This window comes from Leptinotarsa decemlineata, unplaced genomic scaffold, assembly GCF_025532065.1.
Source record: "Leptinotarsa decemlineata unplaced genomic scaffold, Ldec_3_MD MMD2_tig00026294_RagTag_RagTag, whole genome shotgun sequence".
Lineage (NCBI taxonomy): Eukaryota > Metazoa > Arthropoda > Insecta > Coleoptera > Chrysomelidae > Leptinotarsa > Leptinotarsa decemlineata.
Window position 1 is genome coordinate 10,250,565 of NW_027412674.1, and position 13,928 is coordinate 10,264,492.

At 31.4% G+C, this 13,928-nt stretch overlaps 1 protein-coding gene across 1 annotated transcript in view; it reads right to left on the bottom strand.

The window, feature by feature from the left end:
* AstC-R2 (Allatostatin C receptor 2) overlaps nucleotides 1-13,351 on the bottom strand; it is a 649,221-nt gene extending 635,870 nt beyond the window's left edge. The window contains exon 1 of the mRNA XM_074180323.1: nucleotides 13,174-13,351. The gene's annotated coding sequence lies outside the window, so the exon portion shown is untranslated. The remainder of the gene's footprint in view (nucleotides 1-13,173) is intronic.
* Between the last annotated feature and the right edge of the window lie 577 nt (nucleotides 13,352-13,928).

Below are 13,928 nucleotides of genomic sequence, written 5' to 3' on the forward strand. Positions count from 1 at the left end.
ACAAATGCATAAATCAATTAAATTCAAACAAATAAATTGTTAGGAGAATAAATATTTCTGACAATAAAGAGTAATACAGCGTTTCATAAGTATCGGTCAATACCAGCGCATATTCAAAACCGAATGATTTCAATTTCTCATCTATTTTGTTCACTACTCTGGCCTAACACATCGGATGAGAACTATCAATCTGTTTTCGCATCGAGGCAAAGGAAGCAAACCAATTTCTTGGAATAATAAAAGAACGATTATGGCTCGCACACAAATCATCTTGAATTTATTTGCCTAACTGTCAATTCGCAAGAAGCATCAATATAGTTCCCTCGTTGAACTATGAAGGCGTTTATTATTGTAATCAATTGAAGTAGGCTGAGGTTATACAAATTTCTAGCTAACTGTTTCGTGAGAAACGAATTTGTATTGAAATATATACTTTTTACATCATTATTTTGGTTTGTTTCGTTCCATCTACGCCATAAAAAAAATGTGGAGTATGAAAGCGATGGACTCACATAGCAATAGATATTCCAGGAATATTTCACGAATATACATTTAGGGATATTGTATCATGCTATGAATCCGCCATGGATATATATATATATATATATATATATATATATATATATATATATATATATATATATATATATATATATATATATATATATATCTTCTGAAAAATATTCTCTGGAAGTGCGACGAACCTTTGACACATTCTAAGAATATTCCTGGGGAATATTCTTGGAATATCTTGAAATATTCCCAGAATATGTAAGGTATATTCTATTAAGAATATTCCAGTAATAGAACCCGAGGAATATTAATAAAATATGCGGGATATTCCAAGTTTATTGTAGAAATATATAAAAGGGAGTCATCATAGAATATTCTTCAAATATATTTTATGAATATTCTAGGAATATTTGGAATAATCCAAGAATGTGATGAGTAAATGCTATTAGGCATTAGGCATGACAGTACGATGGTTGGTCGTACTGTCATCATCTAGGCACTACTCAAAGTGCCTAGTTTGTGTGCCTAGATGATGACAGTACGACCAGCTGTCGAAAGCACTCGCAGATAATTAAATAGAAGTTATAAAGCTTCAAATCCTTTTTGTGACCCACATTCAATATTGAAATACTGAAAGTAAAGGAAAATTAGTTGCATTATTACAATTTTTATTATTACAATTACAAATAATAATTACAAATAAATAATAATAATATATAAATATTTCTTATCCCCTTTCATATATTGGGACCTTTCACCTAAGCGCAAATGCGCTTGTGTTGTGTGATAGGTATCCCTTTTTTAAAAGGAGATTTTTATTTTTATTCTGTCAGACATTTTATATACATTTGATATTTCTGGAGAATGGAGCTTTCAAGTATATGTGTTCAATATAATTTTTCAATAATAAGTTGATTGTAGCGTAGAAATGTTTTTATAGCAATTTTGTATTTCTTTATGTCTATAATATTCCTTGACTCGGGTGGTAGTAAATTGAAAAGTTTTGGGCCAAAGTAATATACAGATTTCTGTGAATGACTTTTTTGAATAAAGGTAGATGGATAGACCTTTTTATAACAGATCTGGTCTCTTTTTCAATAGTTGAACTTTGGTAATTTACTTTGTTATAAAATATCCATATTGAACAAGAGTAAGAGTAGATACTCTTACTCTTGTTTAATTCAAAAAAATAAAATAAAATATATATATTATATATATATATATATATATATATATATATATATATATATATATATATATATATATATATATATATATATATATATATATATATATATATATATATATATATATATATATATATATATATATATTACAATGTAGGTTTTCACGGATGGTAGAATATGATGTGTTGTTTTTCCGGGTGTTCATCGGTTGTGTACTATTCGATAGTCGACGTTTCGCCATCATCTCAGATGGCATTATCAAGACGAGTTACTGCTTCGCTTCGAGAGGTGTAACAGTTACACATGATGGCGAAACGTCGACTATCGAATAGTACACAACGGATGAACACCCGGAAAAACAACACATCATATATATATATATATATATATATATATATATATATATATTGTTACGGAAAGACTCGAAATAAAACAGATGATTACAGCAAGGACACCCTGTACATATATTGAAACCCACAGCTTTGACCGGAAACAAGCAAATGAGAGCGGGAATTTCGAATATAGGTAAAGATTCTTTCATCAAACCGCATCGAAATACGGAAAACTGATAACCGATATAGGTAAGAAAGAAATTTCAGTTAAAATTAAATTAAAATCTGTGATGAAAAAACAAAAAAGGCATAATAAACTAATTATTATTATTTAGGAATGATGTAAAATTAAAAATTTATTGTTGTAAATCACTTCCTTAGAAAATGACATCAAGTGATGCTTTTGGAAAATATTTATATTTACATAAAAGTGAGGTTGACTATTTTTGTACGAAACTATGAAATGAAAATGTATCTAAATTCAAGAGCCAATGTTAAATTAGTAGAATAGATAATTTTCCTGATAAAGAAATTGAAAATTTGTATATGTGAAAATTGATAGATGGTAACTAGGGAAACGAGATAAATTTTCAATTTTTTTATCAACAACGGAATTTCTTCTTGAAGCAACGGAATTTCTTCTTGAAGCAACGAAAGAGACGCCACGCTAAATTTTTCTCTCCTTACAATTTTAAGTATATAGTATATAATTCAAGAAGTAAACAGAATAGCAGTCAATACTGATTTGTAATAATAAATTCAGTGAAAAAACCTACCTGTCCAGCCAAGTCTAGTAAGATATCCATGAGTTCCGGCTTCGCAGAAATATCACACCACACACACACACACCAGCGTTGGAGGAAAGTAGGGTATTTACCTATACCATTTCTAAATGATATATGCATATATTAATGAAAATATCCAAGAACTCAACATGACCATAAAAATAGAAGTTTGAACCAAATATTTAAGTCTGCCGAATTACAGTGATCTGCAATTATAAACTGACATTCACCAAATTTGTTCAGTGTATTCACTTTGAATAGTTCTTTGTTCGTTGTAGATTTAGGACATTCTTAGATTTGACGAATTTTCTCTTTTGGCAATTGATAAATTTATATATTTTTTGAATTCCACATATTTTCACTCTTAAAATTAAAACTGTTATATATTTTCTAAGATCAATTGTGTCTTTCCAAATTTCTTCACAGGTGAAATCTACTAGAAAAATCAAAGTTTGGTGAGTAATTGTTGTGTTTGTGCCTGAATCCACCTGAGAGGTTGAGAAAAATCTCTATACACTGAGGTATAGAATTTAAACTCAACATAAGAGTCTAGCCGATTGAAATTTTCATCAAAAATAATAATAATATTGAAAAATTTGAAATTTTTAGATTTTCCAAAACCCAAATCAAATTCAAAATCATTCAACAACATCATCATCATTTTATAATGATATATATATATATATATATATATATATATATATATATATATATATATATATATATATATATATATGCTACATATATATATGCTACAATTTGAGGGTGTAAGTAATATTAATATATAATTATGAATGGTTAGACTTACAACTTTTTGAGAATGTTTCATACGATGGTTATGTAAAATATCGGACACAACATGATGGATGAACATTGATACAATACATTTATAAAACTGGTTAAAGGATGTCTAATATTGGATAAAATATTTGTGAAAAACGTTACAGTTTAAAATTAGTTTGAAGGAAGAATAATGTCACATGTCGAAATTTCACAAAACGTTAATTTGGAGGGATTGACAGATAGTTGACATGACATATGTCAGTGGTTCTAGTGATAAAAGCTGTTACCAACTTTGACTTGTAAAGAATTATTTTTGGAAATTTCTAATATATATATATATATATATATATATATATATATATATATATATATATATATATATATATATATATATATATATATATATATATATATATATATATATATAATAGAGGTACCAAGTTCGATTGAGAACCTGAATTTCATTTACTGGTGACACTATGGATATGTTAATTTGAAAACCGGTGAATAAACTAAATCGATTTTATCATTTAACAGGTTGCACCCGCAATGTTTATGCTTGTTGTCACCAGTAAATGAAATTCAGGTATTCAATTGAGCTGAATACCTCTATTATTACCTACAGTGGTGTTATATAAGAGTTACTGTAATCAATCATCGTTAGTTCAATGTATAAGTTTGCAAATGTCCTTATACGACGAAACTGCAGTAGAGTTAGTTACAAATAAATGTGGTAAAAACATAGAAAGTTTCAATTATCTTTTCTTCAAATTATATTATTCATTGATCTCAATCATCCCATCATCTAATTATAACATACAGTTCACTACTGAAATTGTAATGATGTTCGGCTGAATGATTGATAAGTGTCAGTCGAAACAGTTTAATCATTTTCAAAGCATTTATTAATAGCTGAGGCCGCACTGTGAAACTCTAAAACAAAATGTGGTGCCGTTACAGGAATGTTATAACATAATATGAAACAGATAAAGTCTCTTCAGAGTTGTAATAAAGGATTTGACTGTTACTTTATGGTTTTGAAAGTAAGTGTTTTGATGGATTTGATGGTGTGAAGAACATGAATGGCGCCTGAAAATGTGAAATACTTAATATTCACATAATGAATATTTTACCACATCCATTTTTATACTTTCGAATTTAGCATCAGTTTGAGTTGATTCTTGAACAAAGTCGTATTTTTGTCTATTCTCAATTGGTATTCCGTATTTCAAGAAATGTCGTTAAACCCCGGATCAAACGATTCCTCCTATAACAAACTAATAACCTCTGCTCAAATCAGGAATTGATGTCGCAATTTCGAAAACTTGCTGTAACATTATTCCTGTCAGAAGTTTCTTATTCCTATGAAGACATTTCCGGAGCATTTTCTTACGCAGTAATGGTGAAAAATAACTTACTTTTCCAAATGAGACATCAGTAGTTATTGGTAGAAAAACTATTTTTAATAGAGCGTCAAATTGTCTTCCCAAAAAAATCTGTTTTGAAATCTGTTTTTCTGTTAACCAGCTGTTGCACCCCTACGAACGACAACTCTCAGAAGTTGAAACTTGTGCGAGCTGAGGATTAACAAGGTCTTACCTTTAACGAGTGATTTCTTACACGGGTTGGACGATAGCAAGTGAAAATCGATCGTTCAGCCTGGAGCTTGAACCATCGACCAACACGGCGGTCGATTTGAGCGAGTGAATGAAGCACCCACGTCGAACCGACCGACCATGTAGCACAATTGGTGATTTGCTACAGTCATCTTTGAAATGAAGGGCTTCCCAACCAGGAAAGTTGTTTTATAATTCCATGGTGTTGCAACAGTTTTATTTTATTAGTATTTTATGATTACTTCCAAAATGCTAATTGATTATATTAGATTGTCGGTGAACACAATACAGTTGTAGGCAATAAAAGAGTTTTATAAATTCGTCATAGAAACGTTCATGAAATAAAATTAAAAAACCATTATAAAATAGTCAGGAGATTATCACAGAAACGTTTTTGCAACTAACTTATAAAACTTATTTTCCTATAAAAGTGAATTGTTATGTAGCAATTTTATAACACTTTTGTGCGAGATTTTAATGATTGTTATAAAACTATTTCAAGCTCATTTCATAACTGTTTCCTGTAGCTCTAATTGAATTATTTTATTAGAATGCTTTCAGATACTATTTTATTTTCATTACCATATTGTCACTTCAATGATAATTTCCCAACTATTTTATAGTATGGTATATTTATTACAATTCAAAAACACTAATACGACTGTTATAAAATCAAATTGCTTTTGATAAGATATATTTGCTGCCACCAAGAATAAAATGCAGCATTAAAGAACAACCAGCTGACATCGATTCCTAATCACAGCTTTGAAAAATTCTTCAAAATTTTAATTATGTTTAGTGAGAATATTTTTGTTTAGTTATTCAATTGGGACATCATCGATATCGTGGTGGAAATTAGTTCTTCAGCAACTTCTGAATATTTGATTTTTATTGAGTTTAGGCACCCCCAAAGTGAATTCAATATTTTTAAGGCATTGGGTTTAGTAACTAAACCTTATTATTCACAATTTGGAGACTAAAATACAAAGGGTTTGCACTTTCAAGTTTCAGTTTTCAGTTATCTATTTGGAAAACGTGAATATTTCGTTCTGAGTGAAGCAGCTTTGTGTTACTACCCTTTGAATGACGGCAAATTCAGGTACAGCAAAGTATGCTTTACAGAAAATATTCAGAAGTAACTCCTCGAATAACTTATACCTACTGTCATATAGACGGTGCTTTTTGGGTTGCATATAATCGATAATTTCTTCTTGTTCTGTATCGTCATTCTTCAGCATTCGTTCTAATAGTTCTTCTTCAGTAATTTGGTAGGTCATCAAATGACTTTGTTTTGGTTTATGGATGACGACGGAACTATGGTGAACATATCTACCTAAAACGTAGATAAAATAAGTCAAATCCAGCTTCGAACAGACAAACCTATCAACTGAAAATATAGGCCTGAATTATCAAATATTTGGTCAATTATTGAAGCTAATCAAAAGATATATCCTGACATCAAAAACTTACCCGGCATTTCCTTTAAACGCACGATAAATTAAATATCAATATCAATTTTTCATCGGCGTTCATTTACGTTATGTCTAATATTTGTAATGTATTTAGCATTAGACAACGGATATTCATCATAAAAAAGGTAATATGTGATGAATATAAGTAACTTATATTATAAGAGTCACCAAAGTGTCGTTTATTGGCAAAAATGTTGCCAACTGTCTTGTAAACAATCACAACAGTTGTGTACCGACAGTAGAGCCACAGCGAAGCAGAAAGGCATACAAATATTAACAGGGCCGTATTCTTAGTATTCTGTGTGAAAAAAAACATCAAAATAACGGGGTGCTACACATACAAGGTAATTCATTATATTTCATCCATTTGGGAGTATCTAGGTTACCGGTAATTGTGTGATTTGAGCGTAAATATGCGTTCGCGTTCGAATTCGATTGTATAGGTTCGCTACCCGCTTTCTATAATTAATTCGTGACAGTGTTCGTATCCATAGGTATTCGTTAATGTAAATGCCTTTGATGTTGGGATGTTGACTAATTAACGTATGCTTAATTTTTGTGGCGGATTCGAATACTCTATTTGTAAAAAATATTTTCTCATAATTTTTTTTTTTTAGTAAAAGAAGAGATAATGGTTGGTTTGGGTTAGTTTGGTTGATATTTCAGAAAATCTATCTATTAAAAAAATACGGTCGGAAATCTTGATAGTGGATCTAGAAAGGTTTGGTGTTGGGAGAAAACTCCAGTAATATGAGGTATCACTCTTGCAAAATACTTCCATACTTCTAATACATCGTAGCTTCCGGCCAAAAAAATATTGAAAACTCATTATTTTCATAAATTATAAGTCATTGATACATTTTGTCAATAACTAATAATCAGTTTTCATTGTTACTGTATTTAATTCTAATTCATCCTCAATTTTAGACACTATGATATGCATATTTATGTGTGTATTATAAGTTATACTTTCAATTCGATAATGATTTTATTGTGTGGATACTGTAGTGGATTTTTTTATTTGTATCCCGAATAAATAATAAATCAATGGCGGACATTTTGAACATTTATTGGGGGGTATATAATAGTTTTAGATTCAGTTCGAGGTGCTTCAAATAGACGAATGCATGATTTGGTGTTCCATAAATAAAACTTTCTGGAAGCTTTGAGTCGCCCTGTATATTGGAATACCAAAAAAAACTTAAAACTATCCCACCTTACCTAGTGCTTCAATTTTTTTTTTGCGAAAAACAGAAAAAGGTTATTATAACGGTTCAAACCCGTCGTTAAGCCTTCATAATCGATGGAAGAAATTTTTTAGCCAAACATCCAGACAGATAATATTTATCCAAACTGTATGTGAGAAATCCTTCATTCATAAAAGTACTTTTGTAGAAACCTACAGCTTTAAAAGTAGTCCGACCCTGTCGCAATATCATCACTTCCAGAACTAAGTGTTTCTTAACAGTTTTATAGGGGTAACATAGTAGCTAAAATACATTGAATTGCTTGGTAATGATACCAATTTATTTTATAGAACGACGCCATTTTAAATGATAGCGATCTGATATACTGAAATTAGATGAGTTGAAAATATGAAATACCGCACATCTAGTGATATTTACAGCTGAAAAGTACATAAATATTAAACATTATATTATTTAGAATAAAGAGAGTTGAGTTTGCGACTGGAAAGTTAATACGTTGACATAGTGAATTTTTGTATAATTAATAATTTTACCGAAAACCTTTATAAATGAGTGGCGCGCTTAAATTTTGCTAATAATAGGCAATATATTTGTCAATGAAATTTCATTTGCAGTAAATGCAAATGAATGTCTTCAACAGTTTGTCTTTAACAGTTTGATGAGTGCGAAGTGAAATTTCAAAATGGCTTCAACCTTTCTATTTGTTACTTTTCAGTTGGTGAGATCTATTATATTTTCCTAATGTCCAATACAAAATTACTTATTGCGTCTTCAAGAAAGCATTTTTAACACTTTTTTTATTTTATTGTCATCGTTTTCGGCTGTATTATATTTTATAACGCCTACTTGGAACTACTAAAATACTTTTATAAAACTGTCTTATGATTATTTTATAAGTATCGCTTAAATATGTTGCAAAAGTGCAGTAAGGGAAGTCTTTACAAAACTATTTTTTAAGAGTGTTGGACACATCTTATAGTAACTGCCAAAATGTTTATAAAACTGTTTTGCAGTGTTTGTAAAAGGCCTTACAAAATATTGATAATAACTATGAAGTTTTATAAAACGGTGCCAATTTCCTAGCAGTTTTATAAACACATTGAAAACATTTCTGGGAGAAATGTCGTTTTATAATTTGTTTCTCCGAAACGTTTCCGCAACTATTATAAAATACGAAATTGCTAGTTGTAGACTTTGAAACGCCCACTTCGATCAAGTATGTTTTGGACGATGTAGCGATAAACAGAATGCACGTCTTTAGTGGTAGCTGTCTAATTTTGATTCGAAGAGATGCGCTTCAGTTAGTGGTTTTTGTTCAATTTTTAAACACATTCGCAGTGAAGTATAAGAATGATAAAAAATAGGATAAGATAGTATGTTTAATACAAACCGGAAAAAATGCAGAAGCAGCAAGCAATTTGTGTCACAAGAGGTATCCAGAGAGAAGACAACCTTTAAGAAACATGTTCGCAAGATTGCGACACAACCTTGATGATGGTCAATTTGAAAAAAAGGCCATAATCATATGAATCTTAGGAATCTAAATGTCACACAGAAATGGACACTGAAAATTGTATTTATTAGAAAAAAAACTCATCCAACTGAGGCCTTATTCAAAGAAGCAAGTGTATGTGATATTCGAGAACTTTTTGTATGAGCATACTGAGTAATGTTAAAAAAGGAAACATCAAAATAGAACCAATCATTCACTTCTACAATACTAGGGAAAAGGGAGAGGAAACTTTTCAAATGCACCACGATGTGACAAAACTATAATCAAACTATTCCAAACAGCAATTTGACTCAAACAATTATTGAATAGATGAAAATAACTATGTATAAAGTCTGTAACCACTGTTTTTGTTATTGGCTTTATTTATTAATTGATTGATCACTCATCATTTTTTTAATGAAATGTTTATGTATATTATATACTTAATGCACAACATAGTCTCATCACGAACAAGCTATAGATTTCTATGGCTTCTGTGATTATCTTGTTTATTTTCGAAAGCACTCCATGTAATTTGTATCAGTGTATGAGAAAATGAACATTTTATTATTATTACATCATTATATAGGGATAAGAAGTTGGAAGAAATTGTCATTGTAGGAGCTGTTGACAATCAACTCAGACCAGGAGATGTTAAACGCCGCATGGCTTTTTGCCAGTGCTTCCTGAAAAGTTGTAACCAAGTGCGTGATTTTTCGTTAAATTGTATCTGGACAGACGAAGCTTATGTGAGCCATGACGACATTTCCAACCGCTACAATTCCTATAATTGGGCACAAGAAAATCCCCATTCTATTGTGGAGCAGAGGAGTCAATGAATATTTGGATTCAGTTTGTGGGTAGGTGTTTTCAATGGTAGAACTAGCGACCCGTTCATTTTGATGGCACTGTCACTTCTCAGAGGAATTTAAAAATTTGAAGGCAGTATATTGAAACTCTCGTTAATGAATTGCCACAAATAGAACTCAGAAAAATATATTTTCAACGAGATGGGGCTTCGCCTCACAACACTGCAATTCTCACCGTTTTTTGGCAACAAATTCTGATAATAACTGAATACCCAACCATGGAACCAACCTTCGACCGGCCAGGTTACCGGATCTAACGGCTATGGACTTTCACCTCTGGAAAAGGTTAATGGATCTTATTTTTGAATTGTTCACCAATTCTAGTTACGAATTTCAGGCGTCAGTGATGCCAAGTATTGCTAATCTCACCCCTATTGAACTAACTAATCCGGTAAAAAAAACGTTCAGAAAAAGTGTCGTCGCCTGTAAGTAGGAAAAGTGGTAGACACTTCGAACACCGTCTCTGAACAAATATATTACATTGTTTGTTCTCCATCATTATTATAATGGAGTAGTAAATAAAGTATGAATTCTTAACAGTTTTATTGAAACTATGCCTTTTAATTACTGCTGTGAGGAACTTTCTCACAGCAGCGTCCAAAGCCTACTTGATGAAAGTGTGCGTTTTAAAGTCTCCATGAATAAACCTAAAAGCTCTGTATTTAAAAAATGACTCTACCAAAACATGTATGCTACATTTTTGGAAAGGTAATCTCACGTTCTATTGTAATATTTAGGAATATATAGGGTGTTTCATAAAAAAAGTTTTCCATCAATAATTGTATGTATCTCAAATGAAAAACTGAGTTTTTTACAGTTTTCTGCATCACTGAAAGTGGAAATGTTTTCATGAAAACAAGAAAGCTTTGACAGGAAAAAAGTTACTCCAACTTTTCTCAAATGCATTTTTTCGAAAAATATGCTGTAACTCAGAAACGTTGATAGATATCGGTATACGGTTTTCACCATTGACTTTGTCATAAAATTTGACCCCTAGACACGGCCATCAGTTTCCATATATCTAATTTGAAACCAGAAGTTTCCCTTCAAAACATTTCAATTTGGTCCACTCAGTACATACATTTCAAATTGTGAACCAATTTCTTTGAAGTGGGTAAAATCGGATGTATATGATTCTTTTCAGGAATGGCAAAAAACAATTCGTTTGTTATTAGTTATTTGAATGTTATTCATCTTTATCTAAAATTCAATTGAATCTTATTATTCACTCTTTAACGGATGGCGTGTTTTCGAGTGTCTTCAAAAGAGCCAAAGTTATTCCTATTCATGAAAAGGGTTCATATGAAGATATAGATAACTGTCGCCAAATATAATTACTGAATATTCCATCTAAACTTATTAAAAAAATAGTAGTAAATAGAATTATTGTGTGTCCCGAAAAATAAAAGATTCTAATCGATCATCAACATAGCTTTAGAAAAGCTAGATCAGTTGAGACTGCTATTCCTAGAAAATTCGAGTTTATTTACAAGGAAATTTTTAAGGGCAATTACGTAGTTCCCATATTATTTGACTTGGCTAAGGCGTTTTATTCAGTAAATAGTGATATAATGGTTAGTAAGTTATATAACATTGCCATTAGAGGGTTCCTTTTGGAATGGATAAACTCTTTTATGGAAGATAGGAAAATGGTAGTGACTATGACTAATGCAGTATCTGATATTCAACATGTTATCCTTGGGGTACCACAGGGGTCCATTTTAGGCCCACTGCTTTTTTCCATCTATATAAGTGATCTTCCGAAGTATACAAAACAAGGTTTTTTATTATTCTATTCGCAGATTACACTACCATGACAGTTTCCGGAAATACTGCGGAGGAGCTAGGAAACAACATTGGTTCAGTCATGGATGACATAATTTTTTGCTGTGATATAAATCAACTGAAACTGAATTACAGTAAAACAGCCCATTCAGGCTTCGCGTTAAGGAAAACAGTGACACTTAACAACATCCAACTCTCAGAAACAGACAAATTCCTTGGTATGTTTATAGAATAAATCTTGTCTTGGGAGCCCCATATTGATCATGCCTGCAAAAAATTGAATCAAGCAATATTTGCAATACGACAGATCAAAGACGTGCTTGGTTCAGATGGTGTCAGGACTGTTCACTATTCATTGGCTTATTCACATATGGCTGAAAATATATTAATGTGGGAATCTTCTGCGAGGGTAAACGTTTTTATTGTTCATAAAAGATTAATTAGAACTATCTTCAATATTACACTCACGGATAGCTTTCTGTAAGAACAAGATGCTAACGTTACTGTGCATCTATATATCTATATAAAGCTCTGCTCCATGTGAAAAATAATGTACCCAATCTGAGAGATGAATCAATAATTCATAACTATGCAACACGAAATTGATATTTATTGACTATCCCAAAACATAAAACATCGACATTTAAGGAATGTTGTTGCCTCGAAATATTAAAGATCTGCATATTATACCAATCGAAAAACAAACAAAGGAACTATTAACTAATGAGGGATACTATAGCGTAGAAGATATCTTAGAAAAAGATTCAATGTTATGATGATTATTGCTTTCACTGCATTTCTTTCACCCTAGTTAAAGATTGATTTACTTTTATGTATATGTATTTTTTTATTTTTTATATATGTATATGGTTGAGTACCTATCTCAAGTGTTCGATCTATGCTATACTGTGAACCGTTATTATTGTTTTATATAACTGTTACATTTTTCATTTATGACATGTCTTATATCGTTTAAATTATGGAAAAGACGAATACAGTTATCATTATTATTATTTCCAGTATTTTCAGAAAATGGCAGAAAAATTCTGTTGATCATTTCTACAAGTTTTGATCACCTCATTCACTGGATAAGATCACAAACGTAACAATCATATAAAAAATATTACTAACCTTCCTGAAGCAGCGGCATCGTGATGTTCACAAAAAACAACCTCAACAACATTAACTGTTCAATGGAAGAATACAAGAAAATAATAAGATGACGACACGTGATCAAGTGGTCGCAGGTGAACGCACGTCTGAAATCGAAGTCCCAGAAATCGAGTGGAAACAATGTCTCTCACGCGAAGCGTCGACAAAACAACTGCCGTCGCGACGCTCGAAAAGCTCACGGCCAGCATAAAGTTTGAAGGCATGCGCTCCGAAGTGGAAAAGAGATTATGGGGGTGGATATGATGTGCTGGTGGAGACTAACAATCTTTTTATCTTTTTATAGTCGGTATCTCGCTATTGTCGGTTGAATGGTAGCCAAAATGTTTTGGGGATTGGGTGGAATCCATTTATTATTGCTTGGTTATATATCACCTGTCAACATAAAGGTCCAAAGGAACTGAATCCTCTTTCCTCAGACTTTCCGGATTGGAAGAGAATTGGTGTTTTTGGAAATGAGGTTATTATGGTGAATTGGTTTCTGGTTAATAGTAATGATCGCAACAAGAGCACTCAGATGATTCTATCGAGAACCTGATATAACTGTTGGAGGAATGAAAAGATAATATCGCTGTCATAACAACTGAAATCACTGACTTCAACTTCTACATCAAATTGGAAACAAGGTGATCGAGTAAAATAGCAATATGTGTGCCTTGGTGATTGCAAATTGAAGCCAATAAATCTTTTGCTAGATAAAGTCATAGGATTTCAAG